Source organism: Bos indicus x Bos taurus, chromosome 16, assembly GCF_003369695.1.
Source record: "Bos indicus x Bos taurus breed Angus x Brahman F1 hybrid chromosome 16, Bos_hybrid_MaternalHap_v2.0, whole genome shotgun sequence".
NCBI lineage: Eukaryota > Metazoa > Chordata > Mammalia > Artiodactyla > Bovidae > Bos > Bos indicus x Bos taurus.
The window spans coordinates 25948542-25973840 of NC_040091.1; the positions used below are offsets into that span (position 1 = coordinate 25948542).

Consider the following 25299-nt stretch of genomic DNA (forward strand, 5'->3'; position numbering starts at 1 on the left):
GGCAGATTCATTTTGATATTTGGCAAAACTAATACAATTATGTAAAGTTTAAAAATAAAATTAAAAAAGAAAGAAAGAAAGAAACAAGAAGAGGGCTCTGGTTTATGAACACATCCCTGGTTCAGTTTCCATATCTGGGTAGACCGCATGAAGAGACCATGGCCCCAGAGGAGACACCAGCCCTGGATCACCTGCAGGCTCTGAAGAGTCTTTGTTGTATTGGGGGTGATTTGTGGTAGGGTTTCCACAGCACCTTTGAGGCTGTGACACACAATTTACAGCTGATCAGAAGGAGACATCAACTCCTGAGTTGACCCAAAGTATCAAAAGCAGGCCACGTTAGCAGTAGGCCAGCAAGACTTCCCTGGTGGTCCAGTGGTTACGAATCTGCCTGCTAGGGCAGGAGACATGGGTTTCATCCCTGGTCTGGGAAGATCCCACATGCCGTGGGGCAACTAAGCCCATGTGCCACAACTACTGAACCCACATGCAGCAACAAAGATCCAAGGCAGCCAAAAATCAATACATTAAATTAAAAGAAAAGAGTTGGGGGGGCATGGTAACTCGTGTACACCATCAGATGAAAAACAACCATTGCCATTTCACATTTGAAATTAAACAATTTCCAGTTGGTAGTAATTAAATATAACCTACTATTAAAAATAAACCCCAAACCAGGCACTTGAGAATCATAGGAAAAAACTTGGTGAGGATGTTTATTAAGGCTCTTAATTTCTCTGCCATTTCCACCCATGGGCTCAGGGTAACAACAGCAGAGTCACCTTTGTTCTCTGAAATGTCACCCCCATGTTAGCAAGTCAGTTTTACCTTCCAAGTCTACTCTGTTCAAGCTCCCATCTCTTGAGAGTTCTCACTGATCTCTCTTATTTCCAGTCTTATCCTCCGTTTCCCAAACAGCAGCCAGGGTGTTCTTTCAGAAACATAACCCAGAAGATACCACGCCTCCGCACAGACCCCCTTCCTCCTCCTCCCACTGCTCTGGGAATAAAGTCCTGCAAAGACTTCCTTCATCTGGTTCTTGCCTGTCTCTGCCACACCCTCCTCCTCAATAACTTACTCAATTAATTTTTGCTGAGCATCTGTGTCTGGCACTGTTTTAGTGGTGAACACAATAGACCAAGCCTGTATCTCCAAAAATGCATGTTTGCAACATAAACCAAATTTTGTACCTGAGTTCAGAGGGTTCACTGTTCTCCTGAAGGCTACCCCTTTCAATCTCATGAGGAAAACCCTTGGTTTACATATGCCCACCACCAGGTTTTACGTTCTAGAACAGGGCTTGGGAAACTTTTTCTGTAAAGGGCCAAATGGTGAATATTTTAGGCTTTGCAGTCCAAATACTGTAGTTTGTTAACCTCTGTTTTAGAAGAAAAGAGAATGGAAACTTTGATTTCACCAATGAGGATTTTAAGTGACTGCAAGATAAACATGTTCTGATACTGAACTGATATTTGCAGGAAAGAACTAGCTTGGGCCCCAAGATACTGACAGTTTTGTGGCTGTTGCTTTATTCAAACATCAGAATGAATTCTCGTCTTATGTAACCTGACAGGAAAATCCTTGCAGAGACATGGGAGTGAGAATGCCAGTTCAGAATAACAGTGTTAAGATGTCTAGTTTCAATCCTGTTTCTTCACGGACCACTCAGGCTGGCCTCCAAATGTTGACACTGTACAAGGCAGCTTGACCTTGAATTCATGGTAACAACAAGTGAAAGAAAAGTCCCAAACAACACAAGTTCAATACACTCAATTTTCAAGTCTATAACAGGGAAGCTAAAATTAAACAGCAAGATAGGCCAGTTGAACAAACAGATATTAAAGAAAATCATTTGGGTTCATGTCATGCTATGAAGACATGCTACAGACCTATTTTCTCATGAAATACAGCGAAGTGTGAAATAGCTACATCTTCATCTCTGAAGCAGACTTCTACAGGTCAGGTGGCAGGATACATGAGTAGAGGAGCCAGGTGACCTGGTGAGCCACCAGGAGTCTGGAGGGGTTATTCATGAAGACAGAAGCTAGGAAGAGGGACCATCCCAGGAAGGGATGTCCTGGAATGAGAACCAGGATCCAAAATGGGTCAAAATAAATACCAATGAATGCCCTCTATGAGGGCAAATCTAGTTTCAAGGTGGGAACCAGGCCATAGAATTGTTTCAGACCAAATGTCAGAAAGATGAGCTTCCAGAGTGAAGGCAGGCTGTGAGACAGGGTGGGCAGCAGGTGTGGATTTAGGGAACCCAAGAAAAAAAGATCAAGTGACCTAAAAGTCCAGACCCTAAGTGGGTTGAAGCCAAAGGGAGCAAGAGGGATGAGAGTGTGTTGGGGTAAGGCCTGGAAGAAGCCTGTGCCAGACAGGGCTCATTGCTTCTTGATCCCAGAGCAGCTGGTTGCTGGCAGCAGCTGCTGACCCCGCAGAGGAGGGTGCCATCCAGGGGTGTCTGGGGTGAGTTCTCAGCGGCAGCAGATAGAGCGGCCTGGCAGTGCGCTCCTAAACTATTAGTAAAAAGATGGTGAGAATCGACGTGTACGGACACTGTTAGTTCCGCCATCAGGCGATATACTCAGTCCTTCCTAAAAATTGCTCGGCTATGCAAAATCACACAATAAAACCACAGGACTTCTGGGGGAAAAGAGGGCCGCACACAGCACGCAAAGCCTTCATCGGCAGCACCTAAAAAACCTAATGAAAATGGTAGCACCGTTTTCTACATGTATATGGATAAGAAATATGCGCACACACACTGCAAGAAATATCCCTTTCCTTGAAAAAGGCCTGAGGGCTGCTGCGCGGGAGCTACTGTGAGGTGCTGGGAGGAGGGGGCTATTTGGTATCGGGAAGTGGAACATCAGTTGGGGATGGGTGTCCGCTCAAAGCACACACGGAGTGTGAAGGTCGCTGGCAGATTTCTGAGATCTTTTCCCTCGTCACATGTTGTTTGGTTCGGCTGGGTCGTTTTCTCCATGAAAGCTTAAGAAACGGCACATCAGCAAATGCAAATTTCACATTCACTAATAAGTTCATGTTGTTCCCTAATATATGAGTCATCTTCCCTAATACAGCAATACTGCTCCTTAATGTGTCAGTCGTGTTGGAACAAAGTTGTTATTTCACAGCAAGCATTATAACAGAACACCCGGTTCTCATTCAAGGCTAACAGTTCAAATTAAGAGTAGGACAAAAGGAGATTTCATATACGAGCTATCCTCTGCACCTGTGTGGCAGAGTCTGGAGAACTCGTGGGACTGGCTCAGGAATCAGCTCTGGGGACCAGTGCAGACTCAGGTGCCAAAGGGCTCAGAACCTTGGGCAGAGAGTGTCACCTCCAGCAGCCTTAGCAGGTTCCTGTCTCAATGAGAGACTGAATGAGACACGGCCTCAACTCTGGTGACATATGAGAACCACCTGAAGAGCTTTGAGCACTGAAGCTCAGGCTCCCCATAGACCAGTTAAAAGAGACTCTCAGGGGTGTGTACTCTTAAAAGTAACTGAATTTTGTAAACACCCCAAACTTTAGAATCACTGGTTTAAACCCATGGTTCTCTAACTTAGCCATACATCAGAACCACTGGGGGAGTTAAAATAAAATACAGGAACTAGATCCCATCTATGGGTGATTTGGTTGGTCTAGGGTATGGCTAGGGCATCCTGAGTTGTCAAACCTCTCCAGGTGATTCCATTTTCAGAAGGTTGGCTCACATGGCTGCAAGTTTGATGGTACCTTAGAACCGGTACAGGTATTTGCACACCACACTCATCACTGCATTATGCACAACAGCCAACAGGTAGGAATGACCCAAATGTCCACTGATAGATGCGAAGATAATGTGGTACATCCATAAAACGGAGTATTACTAAAAACAGAGGAAAAAGCTGGCACACGCTTCAACAACATGTGTGAACCTTAAAGATACTCTGCATGAAATAAGTGAATCACAAAAGACACATACTGTTTGATTCCACTTATATGAGGGACTTAGATTAGTCAAATTCAGAGAGACAAAAAGTGAATAGACGTTTCCAGGTGTTGGAGGGAGGGGTGGAGAATTATGGTTTTGTAGGTTCAGAGTTTCTGTTTGCGATGATGAGAAATTTCTGGAAATGAATGCTCAGTCATGTACGACTCTGTGATCCCATGGACTGTAGCCCACCAGGCTCCTCTCTCCATGGGATTCTCCAGGCAAGAATACTGGAGTGGGCTGCCATTCCCTTCTCCAGGGGATCTTCCTGAAACAGGGATTGAACCCGGGTCTCCTGAATTGCAGGCAGATTCTTTACTGTTTGAGCCACCATCTACAGTATGAATGTCCTTAATGTCAAGTATGGGCTTCCCTGGTGGCTAAGCGGTAAAGAAGCTGCCTGCAATGTAAGAGCTGCAGGAGAGGCGGTTTCGATCCCTGCTTCAGGAAGCGGCATGGCAACCCGCTCCAGTATTCTTGCCTGGAGAATCCATGGACAGAGGAGCCTAATTTGCTACAAGAGTCAGACATGACTGAAGTGACTTAGCATGCATGCACAATGTCAAGTATATTTGACCACAATCAGAAAATAAAATTAAAGAGAAAAAAGTAATACCACCACTCCTAGAGTCTGACTCCTGGAGATTCAGCTGGATAGGTCTCATGGAGCTGGGGAAGAGCATTTTATCACCATATCCCAGATACTTTGAGGAGAGTGGTCCTCAGGCCACACTATGAGAAACCCTGGTCTAAAGGACCCCCTCCAAGTCAGAAACCCCATGCTTTTCTTAGAGGAAGAGAGCTGGAAAGAAATTCAGAGGGCTGTTGAGAATTGGGTTTTTATTACTGAGGCTCACTTGTGTCCAGGGCTCTGAGGGGTAACAGGAGCAGCTCGATCAATGCAGGCCTCAATACTCCTGCCAAACACTGTTAATTAAGATAATGAGACCAGAGGGAGAAGGGTTGCAGCCCTTTTCTCTGAGTTGAATTCATTTAGCTTTAATCCCAGCCGTCAGCAGAGCGGGTTCCCTTTCTTGACTTAATTGCCTGCCTAGCAGAGCCGCTGGCCTCGGCGTGGGTGAGTTACCAGCCTTGGTGTCTCTGCGGGAAGCAGGGAAGCCTACCCAGGGGCCTCTCTGTTCCCCGGGCACCACACTTGGCTGGCAAATCCTGCTGGCCCAGGCCAGGACTGCTCCTGTGCTAATTTAATACTTGGTTCTTAACAAATAATATTCATAATGGGCTGTTTGGCTGCACCTGGGATTCCGAGCTTGGCCGCAAGGCTGGAGAGAGGACGTTTCTCCTGGCAGGTGGTGGCCCACATCTGGCAGGAGGCCGGAGCACCGGGCATGGAGAACCAATCGCTGTCTGAGCAAAACAGTTAATTCATTTCCAAATGGGTGCTGGGGAGGGTTTCTCCTGGGTTCACAGAACAATAAAAATCCTGGACCAAGTCCACATGGGGAGACATTCAAGTTCAGCCTCGGGAAAAGGCTCAAGGCCAGTGGACACGGTGATCTTCCCAGGGCAAACGTGCTCTCCAGATGCAGGACACAGCATCACGTCATTGGAACAAGCCAGCAAATGAGCGCTCTGAAGCCAGCAGTGTCGCCAGGGACATGGTCCTTCCAGACCAGCATTCTGCCTCTGACAGCAGTTCCGATAAAACGCATGGTGACTGCTTTGCTGTGAACCTCAGCGTTTGCTCCCCAGATACAAATCCAGCTTTCGCACAAACCACCATAATTTCGAGGCTCTTCCCGAGTGACCTTTTTTTCACTCAACACCACCTCTTCTTGTGGTGACCAGCTGCTGTATTGAGAATCTGTGCTCGTCCTGGAGTCACTCCTCCCAGGCCCAGGCCCGGGCTCTATGCTGGTCACTGTGGGATGTTGGGGGTCCTCTGCCTGCCAAGGTCTCATGGTCTGTAGAGACTCTAGAGCAGTGATGCCAAAGAGGTGTCCTCGCACCAGCAGCATCAGTGCTACCTGGCCCCCCTCCTCTACCTCCTGAATCAGAAGCTCTGGGGCATGGCCTGGCAGGCTGCTCTATCAAGCCCTCTGGGTGGTTCTGATGCACTTTCACATCTGAGAACCACTGGACTCGAGTCTGAAGGGAGGAAAGAAGTATATCCTAATAACTACAATACCACAGAGTGGATACCTCATGCCCACAGAGCTCTGAGCTTCCTCCCTTTCTGCATCCTCCCCAGTCTCTGCGTGCTCAGTTGCTTTAGTCATGTCTGACTCTTTGCAACCCTATGGACTGTAGCAGTTCAGGCTCCACTGTCCATGGGATTCTCCAGGCGAGAATACTGGAGTGGGTTGCCATGCCCTCCTCTAGGGGATCTTCCCAACCCAACCCAATCGAACCAGCATCTCCTGCATTGCAGATGGATTCTTTACCCACTGAGCTACCTGAGAAGGTACCATTATACACATGAGAAAACTAAGGCCCAGAGAAGTTAAGTAGCTTACTTAAGGCCACACAGCTCTGACTCCCCTCTAATCCTAGTGACTCCGGTGTGGCTGTCAGTGTGGGAGGACTGCTGCTGCCCACCTCTGGGTCTTCATCTGCTGCTCTGTGGTCACTTCCCCTTGGTCACAAAGGGATGGGCTCCTGGGGGAAGGTGAACCTCTCAGCCCTTCACCCCCTTCAGCTCCAAGTGAAGGTCCACCTCACTCCACAGTCACTCCTTCCCGAGATGACCCCTTTGAAAATGCTGAGTTCTCACCCATGCACTTAGCATGACCCTCTCCCTTCCAGGTCTCCTGGGCCCTTCCTTCCACTAGGCTGACTCTCTGATGGCCTCCTGATCCCTCTCAAACCTTCTCTGCTCTTCAAATGCATCTGCCTTTCCACCTCCCCATCATTCTACACCCCAGGGACCTTCTCTTCCAATCCTCTGCCAACACCTTCAACCCAGATCCCTCCTCGCTCTTCTCTCCCATCTGTCTACACTGGCTGCCTGCCCACTGCATGCTGACACCCGGTGGCTATAGTTCTGTTGGGAGGAACCACACTGGTGCTCACACAAATACGCAGAATCCAACAGTGTGGTCACCCTCTCTCCTACCCCCAGGGGTAATTGCAAACCTCTGCTGGTTTCCCCGCCCATCCTGCCTGGCCTCGGCCCTCTCAGAAGCCGCTGAAACCTTGCTTCCTGTTTCCAGGAGAAAAAGGCCTGGCCCTCTTTGTTTTTGTAAACTATTTTCTTTCTAAAAAATTATTTATTTATTTATGGCTGCACTGGGTCTTCACTGCGGCACACAGGCGTTCTCTAGTTGCGGCGAGTGGGGCTACTGTTCGTCGTGGGGCACAGGCTTCTCTCTGCAGTGGCTTCTCTGGCTGCGGAGCACGGGCTCTAGGGCACACAGGCTTCAGTAGCTGTGGTGCATGGGCTTAGCTGCTCCACAGCATGTGGGATCTGCCCAGATCAGGGATCAAACCTGTTCCTCCTGCATTGGCAGGAGGATTCTTAACTACTGAGCCACCAGGGAAGTCCAGGAAGGCCTGGCTCTTGACCTTGCATGTGCTGCAGCCACCCAGGGACTCCCTATGTCCCCCAGCAAGGCCTACCAGGGGGCTCAAGGCCCGTCCTGGTGGGAGTACCACGAGAGGCCACTGGGAGGTGGGCTTTGGCGTGCAGAGAAAGCAGAGCCCGCTCAGGTTGGTGCAGCGACAAAGGGAGGCTCGCTTGTGCATACCTGGGTGCAAAAGGTGCTCCACTGGCAGGCCTGGCAGTTCATTCATGCAAACAAAAAGGAAAGTGTGCTCCCCACCCACCCTTCTCCTCAGACCCATTACACGCCTGAGGAGAGACAGTCAGCAGCAGCTTCCGTGGGCATAACGGATTAACACAGCAGGGCAAAGCCTGGTAACTGATGACTGTTCTCCAAAGAGGGAGCAGAAAATCAGTGCAGTGGGTCCCTATGCGCTGGTGTGCCCTCAGAGAATGGTTTATTGACTTGCTGGCACCTGGTAGTCTCCTTAGGGTCTGTTTGCATCTCTCTGTTGCATGATGCCTTGATACAAAGCTGGTCTCGTACATCTAGCCCAGCAAGAAACTTCCCTTTCATGTGTCGTGGGGTGGCAGGGGAGATCACGAGAGACTCAGTCAAATGCCTTGCTGCATTCCCAGGGCTGCTGGAAGCTGGTAATGCTGTCAGGATGGAAATGAGCTGAGTCTGATACAACTTGCTGGTCTAGAACCTACGCATACCTGCAGGGGTTCCCGCCACCTTTCCTCAGAGCTGCAGACCTGAGACCAGATCTCTTCTAGGAGATTGTGCACATCAGCTGCCAGGCTCACTATACACCTTGTGCGCGTGCTCAGTCATGTCTGACTCTGTGACCCCATGGGCTGTAGCCCGCCAGGCTCCTTTGTCCATGGGATTATCCTGGCAAGACTACTGGAGGGGGTTGCCATTTCCTCCTCCAGATCTTCCCCACTCAGGAATTGAACCTGTGTCTCCTGCATTGGCAGGCAGATTCTTTACTACTGAGCCACCTGGGAAGCCCTTAAGCTCACTGGTTTGTAGCTTATTTTGTAAATATCTGCTGAATGAATCAACTTGTCACATCCTGCCTCTGGGTCCTGCTCTGTCTTCATGACCTGCAGGGCCAGCTACCAGGGTGATGAGGGCAGGTCTGCCCTCTGGGTTCCTTGGATGGGCTGGTCCAGGTGGGGGGAATCTGGGGCCCTTTGGAGCAGCCCCATCTCATCTGCTCTTTCCCATCCTACCTGGGAGTGGTTATCTGTGCTTACAATAGCCTCTGAGAGGGAGCATGCCCCTCCTTCTTCTTCCACATCTGGACATAGCTTGAAATATCCTCTTGGGCATCTGTAGCATCTCCTCCACATTCAGAGCACTTGGGGCTGTAGTCTTTCTGACTCATCAAACACTGTACTCTATTCGTCTTTGGTTGTGGACCCTTACTTCCATCTTCAGTACATATGAAACTCTAAAGAGGTGGGTAAAGTCAGATCAGCTTCCTTAATCCCCCACTGAAAGAAGCCTCAAGTACATCAGTGCAGATGGTGGCCAGTCCTGTGACATTCATCTCGGACACCACCACCAGCATCGATTCCCCTCACTTCCAGATGTTTGGATTGCTGCTGCTTCCTGTCCAGGCTGCTGCAGTGACTGACCCCCTACCCACCCCCGCAGCAAGTCTTACCCCCAAACCTGCATTTCAGGCACGGCTCTGACCAGAAACCTTCTGGTTTCTCCTGACCACAATGATCCAACTCTTCAGGGGGCAAGACTCCACATGGACTCTAATCTATTCCTGGAATGGCTGATTAGAGGGGTCCCTTAGTGCCTAAACCCTTTCAATGGCCAGAGGGGGAAACTCCAGACAATCTACTTTCTGGCTTTTCTAGTCTTGCCTGGGCTCCGGGGATAACTCACCTTCTCCCAGTGTGGCCTCCATCCAGCCTCTCTGCTTCTACTGATCCTGGACATGGGGTGCTTGTCCCCGTCTCATCTGTTTACCCAACCCCAACTCACCCCTCACAGGCTATCCTAGAGGCCTTCCATGAAACAGTTCTCATATTTCCACAAGTACTTTATCTCCTGCCCTGGTTCTGTGGACATGTCCACGATGGCATTTTCATCACCTCATTCCTCCTCCAGCCTGCCCATCTCCTGAGGGCAAGGACCCAGTTTTGCTCAAGCAGTACCCCCGAGGCACACAGCACAACTGAAGCACCCGGTGAGCTGTTTCCCATTCATATTCTGAAGGAGGGTGATTTTCATCAGGAGTACTTACCTCCAGTCCCAGCACAAGGGGCTTCTGGTGTGTTCTTATTCTAGAGACATGAGGTCCCTGATTGTTTAAAGGCTTTAGTTCCTAAGACTCTGCCAACCTCCTCGCAGCGAAGATGGTGGTCAGTGTTTTTCTGGTGAATTAGGAGAAAGAGTTTTTGCTTTCCTAAGGGAGAACAGGAAAGCTAATTAGGAGGGAGAAGCAGCGAACATTATGGAGATGGTTTTCTATGCCACACAGTGATTTTTATCTGTGGGGGAATTTAAAACATTGAGTGTGTCCCTGATTAATTGGAATTGGAAAAGATCAAAACCCTTTTGTAAACTGAGGCATGTGGAACATCAGAGCTGAAGGGACCTGGAGAAATCTCAGGTCCAGTCTCTGGGTCAAGGGGTCGGGCGGGGAGGCTCTCTCCCTTGTCACTCTGTGGAGGGAACTCCATGCTTTCACAATCCACTCCATCTTTATTGTCATGGCGGTGGAGAGGAAATGACCCAGATGCCCCCTTCAAGACAGTTCTGTGGTCATTTGCCAGGGGCTCACACAAAGGATGGGAATAGTCCATCATCTACTCCACAGTGAGCAGAGAGCTTGCAGGTTTCTAGGAAAAGGGCACAGTTTGCCATCAGAGTTTGACGTTTCTAAGCAATACAACTAGGTAAATTATGGCTGATCTAGGAGACGTTGGACAATTATTGAGTCTCAGATTTAGGATGGGATGGGTCCTGAAAGTTAAGGATGCCATATAGTTCTTTTCACTGTTTTATAGATGAGTAAACTGTGGCTCAGAGGTTAAGTATGTGCTTAAGGTCACATAACCATCGCATTGCAGAGCTAGGATTTGAATCCAGCTGTAAACTTGTCATTTTGATCTTCAAAAAATAAAAATTGTGGACACTGCAAAAGACATACAGAGCCTCCAAAGATGATTTGCATATGAATCACCCAGAGATCTTGCTGAAGAGCAGATTCTGACTCACGCTGGTCTGGGGGAGGACCTGAGATTCTGCATTTCTGACAAGCCTCCAGGTAATTCTGATAATGCTAGTTCAGTGACCATGAGCACTAAGGACTTGAGAGCTCCATTATGGCCCTCATGGCTCACTACTCAGGCCGCCTCAAACCCCCCGGGGAACGATGTATGAACAAGATTCTGCGTGATCACTTTGGAGAAGCGGGGACCATACATTCACTCCCAATTCTTCTTAGTCCTGAAGACTGAAACATCGGATGTTTGCTCGAGGAGGGTTATTTGACGTTTCAGAGGGAAGGGAGCTGGGCAGATCACATCATTTTACTTGGAGCTGAGGAAACGACTTAGCAACTAAGTAACAACAACGAGGAAACAGGAGAGCTTGGGTACCATTTCTCTGGCTCCAGCACAGGCGCCTCTCCTGGAGACCAGCAGGGGGCGCACAAAGGGCGGAGAGCAAGGTAGGAGCACTCCGAGGGCCAGGAAAGTCTGAGCTGAGGAATGTGCGAGGCCACAATGGCTCTGAACTGAGCCCTGCGGAGAAGTTCCTATTGCTTGCTTAAGCTTAGGGAGCATGCAAACGCTCCTGGCAGGCTGGCCATTCCTGGAGCATAGGGAGAGGAGGCTGCGACTGAATTTCAAAACAGGAGTGTGATGTATTTTCTTTCCTAGCACGCACCTTGGAATTATCCACCCTCACCCCCACCCCCACATCCTTTGAGGTTCTGAATCTGTTGGGCAGTGTACACAATTTTGATTTGCGGGGAAAGGTCAAAATGACAACTAAGTGTGTAGCTGGATTCAAATCCTAGCTCCACAATTTAATGGATGTGTGACCTCGAGGAAGTGCTTAACCTCTCTGAGCACCAACTTAATCATCTATACAATGGCAACAATAACAGTTTCTCCTTCCCCAGGGAAGCATATTCAGCGGCTTCTGAGGAGACTCTAGTGCCTGCATGGAGAACCAGTTATTGAAGCATAATCCTCTAATATTTCTTGCTTCTTTAGTAGACAGACATCATTTATCCAACTGCACCTCACCAAAAATGTATTCCTTTTGGAAACCACTCAAGGGAAACAGGGAGAGAAGGAAACAGAATTTCTCAGTACACTGGCGTGATTTGGTGTTTCTCTTTTCTGCACTCATGGGAAATTAATGTAAAAGCTTTCCTTATAGTCTTTACTATCTCCAGGTGGTGGTCCCCACAAACCATCCAGAGGCACTGAGACAGGATGAAAACCAAAATGGTTCAGGTACGAAACGGCTTCTCTTCTGTCTGCTCATTATAAACTCTTTGTCACCCAGTTTTAAAGCACCTGACTGCAAGAAATAATTCCATCTGAGCAGTTATTAAAACCTAACAACTAGCATGACACATCTAAAAATCCTTGGGAAAAGACAGCTCACCAAGGCATTGACTTCCCTGGTGGCTCAGACGGTAAAGAGTCTGCCTTCAATACAGGAGACTCGGGTTCAATCCTTGGGTCAGGAAGATCCCCTGTAGAAGGGAATGGCAACCTACTCATTGTTGCCTGGAGAAGTCCACAGAGGAGCCTGGCAGGCTACAGTCCATGGGGTTGCAAAGAGTCTGACACTTAACAGTTACTGACTTAGTTGCCTGTCTTCCTCAGGCAGCACAACATTCTCAATTAGAAAATTAACATATAAGACTGACAGTCTCCCTGAATGCAACTCAGCTAAACGCTGAGTGTTCATGGGCAAAATAAACTGCCAAGAAAGATAGGCAGCTGCAAGGTCAGGAGCCTGAGAAGAGGGCAAGCTGGGAAATCTGATACTGCATCCCCTGAAAGTAATGACACAGACAATCCGCTAAGTGCAGCAAAAATCACTTGGATTGTGATGTAAATTGGAAGTTGGGGAGAGGCATGGTGAAGAGAAACCTTATTAAACTATGATCCCTTAGACACAGAGGATGCAAATGTGAGGAGAGAGGACAAAACACTTCAGAACTGTCCGGGGAGGGATCTGCAGGCTGTGCTGGGTTAAACAAAAGCATCATGAGAAACCTTCCCGGGCTGGTGGAATCAAGCCTGCTCTGCAGCTGAATCAAGCCTGGGCAGAGATAAGGGAAGGGAGAGGGAGGGAGTTGGGCCAGGCAGAGGGGTCCCCCATCTCTGGGCCTGTTGGGTGCAGAGGAGGAAGGAGGATTTCATTGGTGGTGCTCCAAGACGGGAGCAGGACAGGCAGGGCTGGGAAACACACCCCTGTTATAAGGACACATTCTTCCCATGTGCCCGGCATCCAGGGACCTCAGGGAAGTCTGTGGAGTGTGGAAGCAGCCTGGACCAGCTACCCAAGGTGGGCTATATTCCCCGCTGAATGAGGGTGGAGTCAGCAAGAAACTGGGCTCTTCTGCCCTGTGGGTGATTCTTTAAAAGATGCATGAGATCACTGGGCTGGGATCACTGGGCAAGAGCTCTGGACTGGGAGAGAGGAAAGCTGGTTTCTAGCTCTGTTTTGGCCATCACCTGGGTATCCTTGACAAATTTAACTTTCCTTGTTCTGTTTTTGTATGTGTTTGATGGGCAGTTTGAACTAGAATCATTTTCATAGCCTGGAAACCTTCAAATTATCTAATGAGATTTGCTGAGTGTCATGACAGCCATCACAGACCAGGACACAATCACCTCCCCTACTTTTTGGCAAATTTTTGAATCTATTATAGACAATCTTAAAAATATCTATGGAAAATAATGGTCTTGTGAAAGTCACTCAGTCGTGTCCAACTCTTTGCAACCCCATAGACTATACAGTCCATGGAATTCTCCAGGCCAGAATACAGGAGTGGGTGGCCTTTCCTACCTCCAGGGGATCTTCCCAACCCAGGGATCTAACCCAGGTCTCCCACATTGCAGATGGAATCTTTACCAGCTGAGCCACAAGGGGTGTACCCCAAAAATGGATAAATAAAACGGATTTACATATATCTGGGGGCATCCCAGGTGGTGCTAGTGGCAAAGACTCCACCTACCAAAGCAAAAGATAAGACGTATGAGCTGTGGGTTTGATTCCTGGGTGGGGAAGATCTCCTGGAGAAGGCATGGCAACCCACTCCAGTATTCTTGCCTGGAGAACCCCATGGACAGAGGAGCCTGGCGGGCTACACTCTATGGGGTCTCAAAGAATTGGACACGACTGAAGTGACTTAGCAGGCAAACACGTATATCCTGGCCTCAAATAGCAACTTTTTCCTACCTAGAAATTTACTCTCAGAGGGGACAGCTCCTGTGGCTAGATCATCTTTTAAGAGTAGAAAACTTTCCCCCCCTCCATGTATTTCCACCTTCCTCTGCCCACTTCCATCCTCTACAATCTCCTGACATCACTGCCCCAGGCTAGTTATATAACTCAGGAGTAACTTGCAGAATCTTCTGGCTTTCATTTCCAAAACAAGGACTTAGGTCCAGGACACAGAGGCTTTTCCAGGAGGTCTTGAGAGGAGTGAAGTTGGAGGGGCAAAGCAGGGAGGTCTGGAAGAGAGGTCTGGGGGGTCCTGGGAGGACAGGACTTTGGCAAGCCCCTAGAGTCTGGCTGGTCAGTCCAAAAGTAGCAGAGACCACCAGAGAGGCGGGGTCAGCAGCCTTCTCAGTGGTAACCTGAGTGGATCAGACTGGTGAGCAGGATCCCCCGCAACCCCACCCCGAGCTCTCAGCACTGCATAAGATCCAGAAATCGTGACACCACCCTGTGGTGTTTTCTATTCTTGCCAGCCTGGTGAGACAAAGGCTGCAAACTAATATTAAGTTGATCTCTACAAAATAAAAGGCAGGGCAGTATTTCTTGCACAACTGAGCATGTTACTGATTCATACTCGCAAACCTTGTGTGTGTTGAGAAAGAAAATAAAGTTAGCCTTGGAATACTCTAGAACCAGTTAAGTCTCTGATCATGAACCTCAGAACACAGAAACTTAGGGCTGAAAGTGGTTTTCCATCTTGCCTTCATTATGAAAAGTGAAAGTGAAGTCGCTTAGTCATGTTCGACTCTTTGTGACCCCATGGACTGTAACCTATCAGGCTCCTCCGACCATCAGGTTTTCCAGGCAGGGATGCTGGAGAAGGAAATCCTGACCCAAGGATCAAACCTAGGTCTCCTCCACTGCAGGCAGATGCTTTACCATCTGAGCCACTAGGGAAGCCCAAAATGGTCCACATCCAGGTTCCTGTTGATGTATGGCAGAAACCAACATGATATTGTAAAGCACTTGAAAGTGAAAGTCACTCAGTCATGTCCGACTCTTTGCAACCCCATGGACTATATAGTCCATGGAATTCTCCAGGCCAAAATACTGGAGTCGCTAGCCTTTCCCTTCTCTAGGGGATCTTCCCAACCCAGGGATCGAACCCAGGTCTCCCATATTGCAGGCGGATTCATTACGGCCTTCATTATGGCCACCTTCAAATGCTGGCTCAGTTGCCCTGTCTACAGAATAGAGTGGTTATGAGGATTCAATGAGATGACACATATAGGTCATATTTCTGGGATCCTGGCAGTGTACTGCACATGGTAGATATTTATTGATGATTAAATTATTTATGACTAGTAAAGCTAGTCTAACCCACGATGAATAGATAGATAGATAAACGGGTTTGGTGACCTTGGATAAGTCATGCTGTCAGCAGCACCACGATTAAGAATTCTGCAATAAAGCTGGAATCACAAACATCCATCTACAGTAAAGCATGAGCTGCTCACCCTGAATTAATATAGTGGTTTGAGTGCTCTTGCCTGGAGAATCCCATGGATGGAGGAGCCTGGTGGGCTACAGTCCATGTGGTCGCAAAGAGTTGGACACGACTGAGCGACTTCACTTTCTTTTCACTTTAAGTACACAGACCCTGAAGCCAGACACACCCAGTTGGAACCCTGCTCCCACTCACCACTGTGTCATTGGGTGAGCTCCCTGGGCCTCATTTTTGTCATCAGAAAAATAAGAATAATAACAAGACCCATTTTACAGGGACACAGAACAGTGTCTGCTGCTGCTGCTGCTAAGTCGCTTCAGTCGTGTCCGACTCTGTGCAACCCCATGGACTGTGTCTGGCTCAGAGTAAATGCTGTTTGTGTGTCTGCTATTATAACTGGTATCATGAATTTGTGCACAGTCAAGGAGAAAACATTTGGCCTGCACCATTATGAAGCAAAGTCAAGTTTGGGGCACTGGAGATGAGTTTACCACGAGTCAGGGAGGTGAGGACCAACTGCTTCCAGGTTGCAACATCATCTCCTTGGATTCGGCAGTACCATGGCTTGGGAGCTTACCCCAAATGAGAGTTCCCTGGGGCAACTGTTGGGGAGCAAGGTTAAATGAAACACAACCAATGTGAGCAGGGCAATTCATCCATATTCCTTAGCATACATGGGCTCTTCCCTCCTGCATGGAACTGTGGTTAGAACTCTTACAAAACAAACAAAACTATCCTCTCTTGACATGACCACTCCCCACTTCCTGCTGAGAAAAAATCTATCCTTTTGCCGTGGCCAAATTCCACAGATGTGAGGTCTGAATACTCCGCCCAATGTTTCCACTGCCCATTAATCAGCCTCTTTTGACCCCATGAGATCTGGCTTTCCTATGGGAGTGCCACTCAAAGCTCGCCTCCTTCTCATCTGTTTTTGTTTGAATCGCTGTTCTTTTTGGCACAGACAGCTTTGGCCACGCATCTCTTCTTGAACTATCTCCTCCCTTGGCTTCTTTGATTTTCTTCTCTCTTTCTGTTTTCCACCAGTTCCTCTCTCCCACCACCACCCCAGAATATAGGTTCTCCCCAAGACCTCAGCTTAGCTTATTCCTGCAGTGGTTGCATTGGCTTTCACAAGCTGAACCATCCTCTCTGAGATCCCGTCACCTCCCTCCAACCCTGACCACATCCGCACTCAAAGTGCACTTTTCTGCTGATTAAAGGACATCTCCACTTACGTATCCTGCAATAACTTTAGATGCAAGAATACCCCAAGGTGACTTAACAATATTTTGGATTTTGAAAATCCTCCAGAAAATAGAAACATTTTTGCATGGCACTCAGAGTCATGGAGTGGACCTTCCCTGAGTCCAATTCCCCCTGCCTCGCAGGATTATATGCCAACCTTCTGTTTTCCTTCTTCATATTGCTCATCACCAAGTCTTACTTTTTTCCTTTCAAACATCTCTCGTGTTGTCCTTGCTTTTACAATTCCAACCAATGGAAATGGCATAAACAGGCATTGGATGGATGGTTCAGCTTTCTATCCAATGCCTGTTTATTGGGCACTCTCTCCCAAGAAAGTTGTTAGCTGAGAGGGCTTCATCAAGGATAAACCCAGCCCAAGTGACCTGGGAGCTAAGGGTCAGGAGCAGGAGGCACCCACAAGAGGGCATGATGCTGTGAGAGGATGTGCTGGCAGGCAGTGAGGCCCAGAGGAGGACATGCAAACCCAGCTTGAGGGACCTCTACACTCGGGATCCAGACGCTGAGTGCTATGGATGGGGAAGGGTAAGCTCTCAACAGCAGTAGGCCTTCCTGGCAGAGGCTGTCAAACAGCAGAGTCAAGGGAGACAGGGAGCCCGGGCCTGAGTCTGCTGTGATCCAACTGGTTCATAAGATTGAAGTGTAAGTTCAGGGTGTGAACTGGTGGGAGGGGAGGCTGGAGAGGACACCCTGGGGCCAGACCAAGAAGGACGTTGCAGTCCGTTCAGAGGCAGTGGTGGTGGTGGTTTAGTCACTAAGTTGTGTCCGACTCTTGTGATTGCATGTACGGTAGCCCACCAGGCTCCTCTGTCCATGGGGATTCTCCAGGCAAGAACACTGGAGTGAGTTGTCATTCCCTTCTCCAGAGGATCTTCCCAGGGCTGCTAAGGGCTTTAAGTACTGCCACTGAATTAAACCCAAATTCCTCCACCAAGCTTATCCAGTCTTTAAATTCCCAATAATAGCACTTAACCCACAAGTAAGTGAGGTGCTTCCTGGTGCCCACCTACGGCTGAATTTCAATCAGGAATCATTTACTGAGTGCTGTCTGCTATGTCTGCTGTCTGCTATCTAAGCAGACTGCTAGATGAGTAAGACACAGCCCAGTCTCAGCTGGTGGGGCAAAACCCCTCAAGCCAAATGGGCAACACAAAGTGTATAGGCTTCAGTAGGTGTTCGGTCATGGGACAGTGGAGGGGAAGGAGGAGCCCTCCAACTCTGCCTGAAGACCAGGGGAGCGGCCAGCCAGGAAAGTCTTCCTTGGGAAAGGTGCTATTTGAGATGCTATTTATGCTTCCTAAAAACCAGAGGATTCTGGGGACTTCCCTGATGGGAAATGTTTGTGTGTGTGTATGTGTGTGTGTTTGTATGCATGAAAAGAATATACAAATGGAGAAGAGGGACTAGCCTGGTGGTTCAGTGGTTAAGACTCTGAGCATCCAATGCAAAGGATGAGAGTTTGATCCCTGGTTGGGGAAATAAGATCCCACGTGCCATGCTGTGGCCAAAGAAAAGAGCCAAAATATGCTCCCCACCTCCAAACAAAACACAGAGGATTCCCCAAAAGACAGAATCCTGGGCACAGGACAGCAAGTGCAAGGAAAGAGAGACATACAGAAGAGGCCTGGTCAGAATGGCATGAGGTCAGTGTGGCAGAGGGCGCTTGACAGTGGCAGGAGGTGGAGCTGGGAAGGAAGGCAGAGAATGTGGGCTGCATGGGGAAGGGGAGAGAGAGTGCCTTTGCTTATTCTGAGCTTCAGGGGCTTTTCCCTCTTTGCCTTGCCTGGTGCCTGACCATTGTTTCTAAATGCAGCTGAAGACTAAGCAGCTCCTGGAACCTCTCTGCCTTTTCCAGACCACACGGGCTATCTTCTTTGAACCAGCAGACCATGCCACACAATTTCATTTGATTGCTCTCTGTTACACAGGTGCTGGATTCTCTCCTCCCTTGAACCTCGAAGCCTCTAAAGGGCAGGAACATTCCCTCAACCAACCTGAGTTGGTCCCATAGTGCTGAGCACACTATAAGTCATAGCCCCCATGTCGGGGAAGGCACTGCCAAAACAGAACTGGGAATTCCCAAAGCTTGTGACCTGGCTGAAGATTTCCATCTGCTTTCTGCATTCTTTCCCACAAAACAGAAAGGGAAACAAACATAGTGGATTCAGTCATTTCACATTTCAGTGTTTTCTTGCTCTCCGAGTCTGTCAGCAGGAATAGACAAACAGGACTATTTTGATTTCAGCACTCAGCAACCCAAACTTCTGGAGACAGGGAAATAAACAAAGAAAGCTCTGGGATACAACTTCACGGAAGCCTTGCCTCCTTAGAAACAAACCCCCAAAGCTGGCAGGGATGGCTCTGCATTCAGACCACAGACTCTAAAAGATTTTCGATCTACTCAGAGCTCTAATACCCGAGGGAATGGATGATTCTGCACAGTCATTTAAAACAGGAGCACCAGAAGGGTGATATGCAGGGGTGTGGTCAGAGGGATTGTTAAAATACACTCAGTAACTAGCGTTGGCCTGGTTCCCTCCTCTGGGAACCCTCTGGAATGTCCCCACAATCTCACAAGTTGGGGATCAGCATCGAGCCCCACAGACCTTCTCCCAGGTTCCTCTTCCAAGGTTTCCTTTCTGATGGGCTGTGCCATCCCCAGGTCGGGAGGGAGGGACGCGGATGCTGGGCACAACGGGACGCTGCTGGCCACTGCCTTCTGTCCACAAGCACAAGGATGAAGTGAGTCTGAGAGTCTAGGAGTCCTTGGACAGATTGGTTAATACTCAGCCCGGCTGAGTAAATGCAGGCAGAAGTGATCGAACGACACACACTTGGCCAGGGCCTGGCAGCTCTCCAACATCAGTGTGTGATCACTATCAGCCTCTTCCAGGCACTGAGCAAGAGGGCAGCATCCCAGACGCACCTGACAACACCATATGCCCTGGGTCATTGCCCAGCAAGAGCACCTATCTGAAGGACACTGGGATTACCTGCTTGCTTCTGGGTCCAGGTGCTGGACAGGTGTTCAAAACACGGCCTCAACGGACTTGCTGGGACAACACCCCTCACCCCATGACAATCCACTATCCCCGTCCTCACCCCTTAAAAAAATATCATGCCATCTGTGGTTTCACAGGAGTGTTGCCACTATGCTCTTATCTTCACAAGCAGATTTTTCATTTTAAACTATTTACCTCAGAGTCTTTGCCAGGCTGCTCTACCTGGTGTTATGGGGGTGGAGATGTGGGGGTTCAAGGCCTTTTGTTGAGCAGCTCAGTAACTTTCTGGGATTTCCAGTGGTCCTGCTGAAGGTGGCTATTTCCCTTTTCTAAGGAAGATAGTGAAGCCACCTGCCCTTCTCAGGGTGGGGACGAAAGTGAAAAGGATAAAGTCTGATAGCACTGTTCAAAGGTGGAGGTGCAAGTGACTTCCTCACAGCCAAAGTTTCCAGAGTCCCGCTGGCAAGGTATCCACGTGCTCCCCCTTTCTCCCTTCCCCCAGGGATGCCCCTCGAGAAGCCAAGAGCGAGGTCCAGGGAATGGGTCCAGGGAATGGGCGCCCGGGACGCAGGAGGGGAGCTGTCAACAACCCAGGACACCTCGGCCAGTAGAAGAGGCGCCCGGTGGTCACAGGTGGCTGGCTCCCCGCCCCCCTGGGGGCTCCGGGTCCCCGCCCCGTCCCTGCCGGGGGCCAGCAGCCCTAACCTGCCCTCGTCTGCTGCAGAGCTCTCACCTCCGGGGAAGTCTGCCCGCGCCTCGCACACCTCGGCTCGCTCCTCGCAGTCGCAGAAGCTGAGCCCCACGCGGGGGCCGGAAGACCTCGCCGGCCCCGCCCCCGGGCAGGCCCCGCCCACCAGGCCGGCCCCGCCCCCTCAGCCCAGGTAACCTCTTTGTTCTTTCTGGCTAGCGGCCGTCCTGCTCGAATCTTGAGGCTCCTCTGCTGCTGCGGGGACAGGCGAAAGTGTCCGTTTGACGAGGAAGAATATAACGGACCCAAGGACTTGGGGGGTCGGGAGAGAGGGACGCGGATGCTGGGTGCATGGGGCGCTCTGGATCCAGGGAGAGGGGCCGCCTATAAGGGGGGGCGGGCTTCCAGGGCTGGGAGACCCGCAGAGCTGCCACCTCTGTAGACTCCCAGAATGTCCCTCGAGATCCTCCAGGGCAGCTTTCGCTTCCCTTTCTCTTCCCATCGCACAGGGGAGGAGCTCAGGCCCGAGGAACTGGAGAAGTGGTTCGAAGACACAGTCAGAAGCTGGCAAGACCGTGCCCTCTGACTCCGGCTGCAGTGCTCCTTCTATGGAGCCAAACCTCGGGCTAAAAGCGGAACATTTTGATACATTTCAGCCAGCGAGTGCCAGCTGGGAGCTGGCGTGATTTGAGGAAGGAAACCCGGGGTTGTCTGAAGAACCCAGGAGAAAACAGACCCTTTCTGTCCTATGAGAGCAGTGATCCTTCTCTCTTCTTTACCCCCACCTCCTCTGGGGCTAGAGTTTGAAGGAAAAGGGACCTGTCAGAAATAAGAACCGGCTCCCTAGAGGCCTGTGCAACCAAACGGTTAAGGAAAGGTGCTGATCAGAAAGTGGTGGAGTGGCTCTCTGGGAGGAAACCCAGTTGGGGGGCAGACGTGGCCCTGTCTTGAGCAGGACTGGGGTTGGGGGAGCGTGAGGGTGGATGCACAAACTGCGCGGGTTGTTGAGTCTCAAACCCCCACTAATGAGGGGAGCTCGGGTGTAATTAGAACAGCTGACTCCCACTCACCAGGGAACTGGGTGATTGGATGGGCAAGGTGTGAAAGATCCGTGTAAAACCCTGGCACTTAATTACAGCGCAAGGATCTCTTTGTAGAGTCTTCTCGGCTCTCGTCCTTGACTGGCAGCCTGAAGTGTGAGTGACAGGTTGTCTCAAGTAGGTCTGAAGGGCCGCTGTGCAGAGCGATGGAGCCGCCTTCCTGCTCAACCCTAACCCCCAGTGGCGGGGCTGCGGAGAGAGAGGCGCGCTCACACTCGGGCTGCCAGGAATGGGTGGGAGGTGCGGTCTGCAAGAGCTTCCAGTGAGGGCTGAGAGCTGGGAGCCCCAGCGGCCAAACCTGATCGGAAACAGAGCCTTGCTGGTGGTGGGGGTCAGTCTTTTTTTTTTTTTTTTTGGTTGGTGGAACCGAGAGCACATTCAAGAGCTTGGTTCACAGCACATTTACCCTGCTTTGTCCTGGTGGAACTGCAAGGCCAGCTGGGGGCCTTGCAAATCTCAGGAGCAAGGGTGCTGGGGATAGGTAGGGGAGGAGGGAGAAAGTTCCAGGCTGTGAGATCTCCCCAGGGACAATGAAGCCCTCTCCCCAGGCTGGCACCCGGCTTGGATACTGTTTCCATCCACCTGGCTTCAGGGGACTCATGTCAAGCCTGAAAGGACCCTTAGGTCCTGTCTACCTGACAGTGTCTTTCGACAGATGGGGTCATTTGAGGGAGATGACAACTTTCACCTGAATGGACAGGACAGCTTAGGATCTTCTCACATGTGTCCTTTGAAGGCCATCTCTCCCCAGTCTGGCAGGGGAAGGGGAGGTGATCAAAGTCTTTGCTGATTTAATCAGGACTGTGAAGAGGGCTGAGTGCCGAAGAATTGATGCTTTTGAACTGTGGTGTTGGAGAAGACTCTTGAGAGTCCCTTAGACTGCAAGGAGATCCAACCAGGCCATTCTGAAGGAGATCAGCCCTGGGATTTCTTTGGAAGGAATGATGCTAAAGCTGAAACTTCAGTACTTTGGCCACCTCATGTGAAGAATTGACTCATTGGAAAAGACTCTGATGCTGGGAGGGATTGGGGGCAGGAGGAGAAGGGGACGACTGAGGATGAGATGGCTGGATGGCATCACTGACTCGATGGACGTGAGTCTGAGTGAACTCCGAGAGTTGGTGATGGACAGGGAGGCCTGGCGTACTGCGATTCATGGGGTCACAAAGAGTCAGACACGACTGAGTGACTGATCTGATCTGATCTGAGGGCTCTTACTTGCTTTTTTGTCTATTAAAATCCAGAGTGGTACACAGGGTGCTCACAGGCACAGCCCTCTTAGAGGTACTTGTCACTCCCCCGATTAACTTTCAGTTAGTTCCCTATTCACTGAGATTAGTATCCAGTTTGCAGACCAAGGCCCTGGCAGCTTTTGCAGGCTCACTTCCCTAGCCCTCACCTCCCAGACTCCAGCCTCACCAACTGCCTTTCACTTACTTAGGCTCCTTACACACACTGCTCTTTCTGCCTGTGAGGCCCCTTCCCCACGACTTTGCACAACTCACTCCTGTCCATCCTTCAGTCTCCCCTCAAATGGCACCTCTTCAAGGAGAAGTTCCCATCCCCCTATCTAAAGGATGCTCCTCCTGTAATTCTTTCTCCTCGTATCCTGTTCTTTTTCTTCACAACTCTCCCCTCAATTTGTAATTTTATATACCCATTGTGTTTATGTGTTTACTGGTACATTCTCCCCTTAATACTTTAAAAAAATTTATTGACGTTTTACTGATTTACAATGTTGTGTTAATTACTGCTGTACAGCAAAGTGATCCAGTTTCATATATATATGTGTGTGTGTGTGTGTGTATACATATACATATACACAAATATATGGGCTTCCCTGGTAGCTCAGGTGGTAAAGAATCCACCTACAATGCAAGAGACCCCAGTTCAATTCCTGGGTCTGGGAAGATCCCCTGGAGAAGGGGTAGGCTACCCACCCAGTATTCTTGGGCTTCCCCGGTGGTTCAGAGGGTAAAGAATCTGCCTGCAATGTGGGAGACCTGGGTTGAATCCCTGGGTCGGGAAGATCCTCTGGAGGAGGGCATGACAACCTACTCCAGTATTCTTGCCTAGAGAATCCTCATGGACAGAGGAGCCTGGTGGGCTACAGTCCATGGAGTTGCAAAAAGCTGGGGACAACTGTGCTTACTAAGCACAGCACAGCACACACAAAGACACATACACACACACACACACACACACACATACATCCTTTTTATATATATTCTTTTCTATTATGATTTGTCACAAGATAGTGAATATAGTTTTCCATGCTATCCCTTTAATACTTAATAGACTTAATAATTTGTGAACCTTATAAGGAGAAGAGGCTTGTCTGATATGTACTCTTCAAATCCAGTATTTGACAAATGTCTCCAGATAAACATTTATTGGTGGTTAACGGATGAATGAATGATATTGGCATTGTTCATTTTAAAGGACAAAATTAGAACTCAATAAACTTGTAAACCTAAGCATTAGTGACTATTTCTATTAAAAAGGTAACAACCAAAACAAGATTCAGGGAAATACAAATTCCAGGGTTTATTAGGTACTTCTTAAACTAACCATCCATTCAGCAACCATATATTAAGCTTCTGCTATAGACCCTGTGCTTCTGGCCAGGAATACAAATCTGAATAAGATCTGGCTTTCAGCATCAAGGAAGTCACAGCCCAGTGGGTAGGGTGGATGTGTAAACAAATGGTTATAGTATAGTTTGATAAATGCTACAGTAACATATGTACCTAACTCTGTCTAAAATGCCTGCATCCAAGACCTGATGTCATTGCTGCAACTAAAGATAATGACAATTTCGTCAGCCAGATAGAGCAGAGGGAGGTCATTCCAGGCTAGGGGAACAGCCTGCAGAAGAACAGAGGGGAGAAGGAAGGTGGCTTCTTTGGGGAACTGACACTGGATTGTGTAACTGGAGCGAGGGGGTGGGGGCCAGATCATAGGAGGCCATCACGTAGGCTCTGCTAAAGAGTTTGGATTTTGCCTGGCTACCTGTGGAGACTGGGGATCCACTGGATGGTGTTAATCAATGGAGTGACACCGTACCTTCATATTTGTCTGTTAGACTTATAATCCTAACATCAGCATGTAGAATGGATGGGGTAAGGGATGGGGGAGTGTCTCTCAGAAATAACCCCAGCCAGGTGGCTATTGCTATTGTCCAAGCAAAGATAATAAGAGTGTAAATTAGAGCAGTGGCATTCATGCACTTCAGCCAATAATTTTTTTCCATTTATGAACTAAGCACTATGTTAGTGGTAGGATATGATATTACTAATAATAACCAATGTTTATTGGGTGCTAATGCCCTGCTCTATTCAGAGCACTGTACTAACTGATTTTATCCTCACCACAATCCTATGAGTCAGGACAATTATCATTCCCATTTTGCAAATGGGGAAACTGAGGGAGAAGAGGTCATATAACTTACACTTGCTTACACAGCTAGTAAATGACAAAGCTAGGTTCTGAACTCAGGTAACTGGGGTTTAGAATGCACTCTCTTAACCATTATCCTATACTGATAAGATGGTAATGCAAAAGCTAGACAAGGTTCCTGGTCTTGCAGAACCAACGTTCTGGCCCTGGAGATGTAAAGAAGACAGATTAGAGCAAGATTTAGATTATGGAGTCAGCAAAACGTGGTTCCTGTGAAAGAAAGAGATGTCAGGGTAATTTCACAAGATCCTAGCTTTGTGATTGGTTAGGTATTCTTGCCTGGAGAATCCCATGGACAGAGGAGCCCTGCAGGCTACAATTCATGAGGTTGCAAGAGTTAGACATGA

At 49.1% G+C, this 25299-nt stretch overlaps 1 protein-coding gene across 7 annotated transcripts in view; it reads right to left on the reverse strand.

The window, feature by feature from the left end:
• TLR5 (toll like receptor 5) overlaps nucleotides 1-22361 on the reverse strand; it is a 41935-nt gene extending 19574 nt beyond the window's left edge. For 4 of the 7 annotated variants that reach the window (XR_003514881.1, XR_003514880.1, XR_003514883.1 and 1 more), the window contains exons 1-2: nucleotides 20439-20544; nucleotides 9762-9923 (exon numbers count right to left, since the gene is read on the reverse strand). The gene's annotated coding sequence lies outside the window, so the exon portion shown is untranslated. Of the gene's footprint in view, nucleotides 1-1758; nucleotides 2523-9761; nucleotides 9924-15931; nucleotides 17491-20438; nucleotides 20545-20591 lie in introns of those variants that run through there. The other 3 variants (XR_003514884.1, XM_027564520.1, XM_027564521.1) reach the window with 3 other exon arrangements.
• Nucleotides 22362-25299: the final 2938 nt, after the last annotated feature.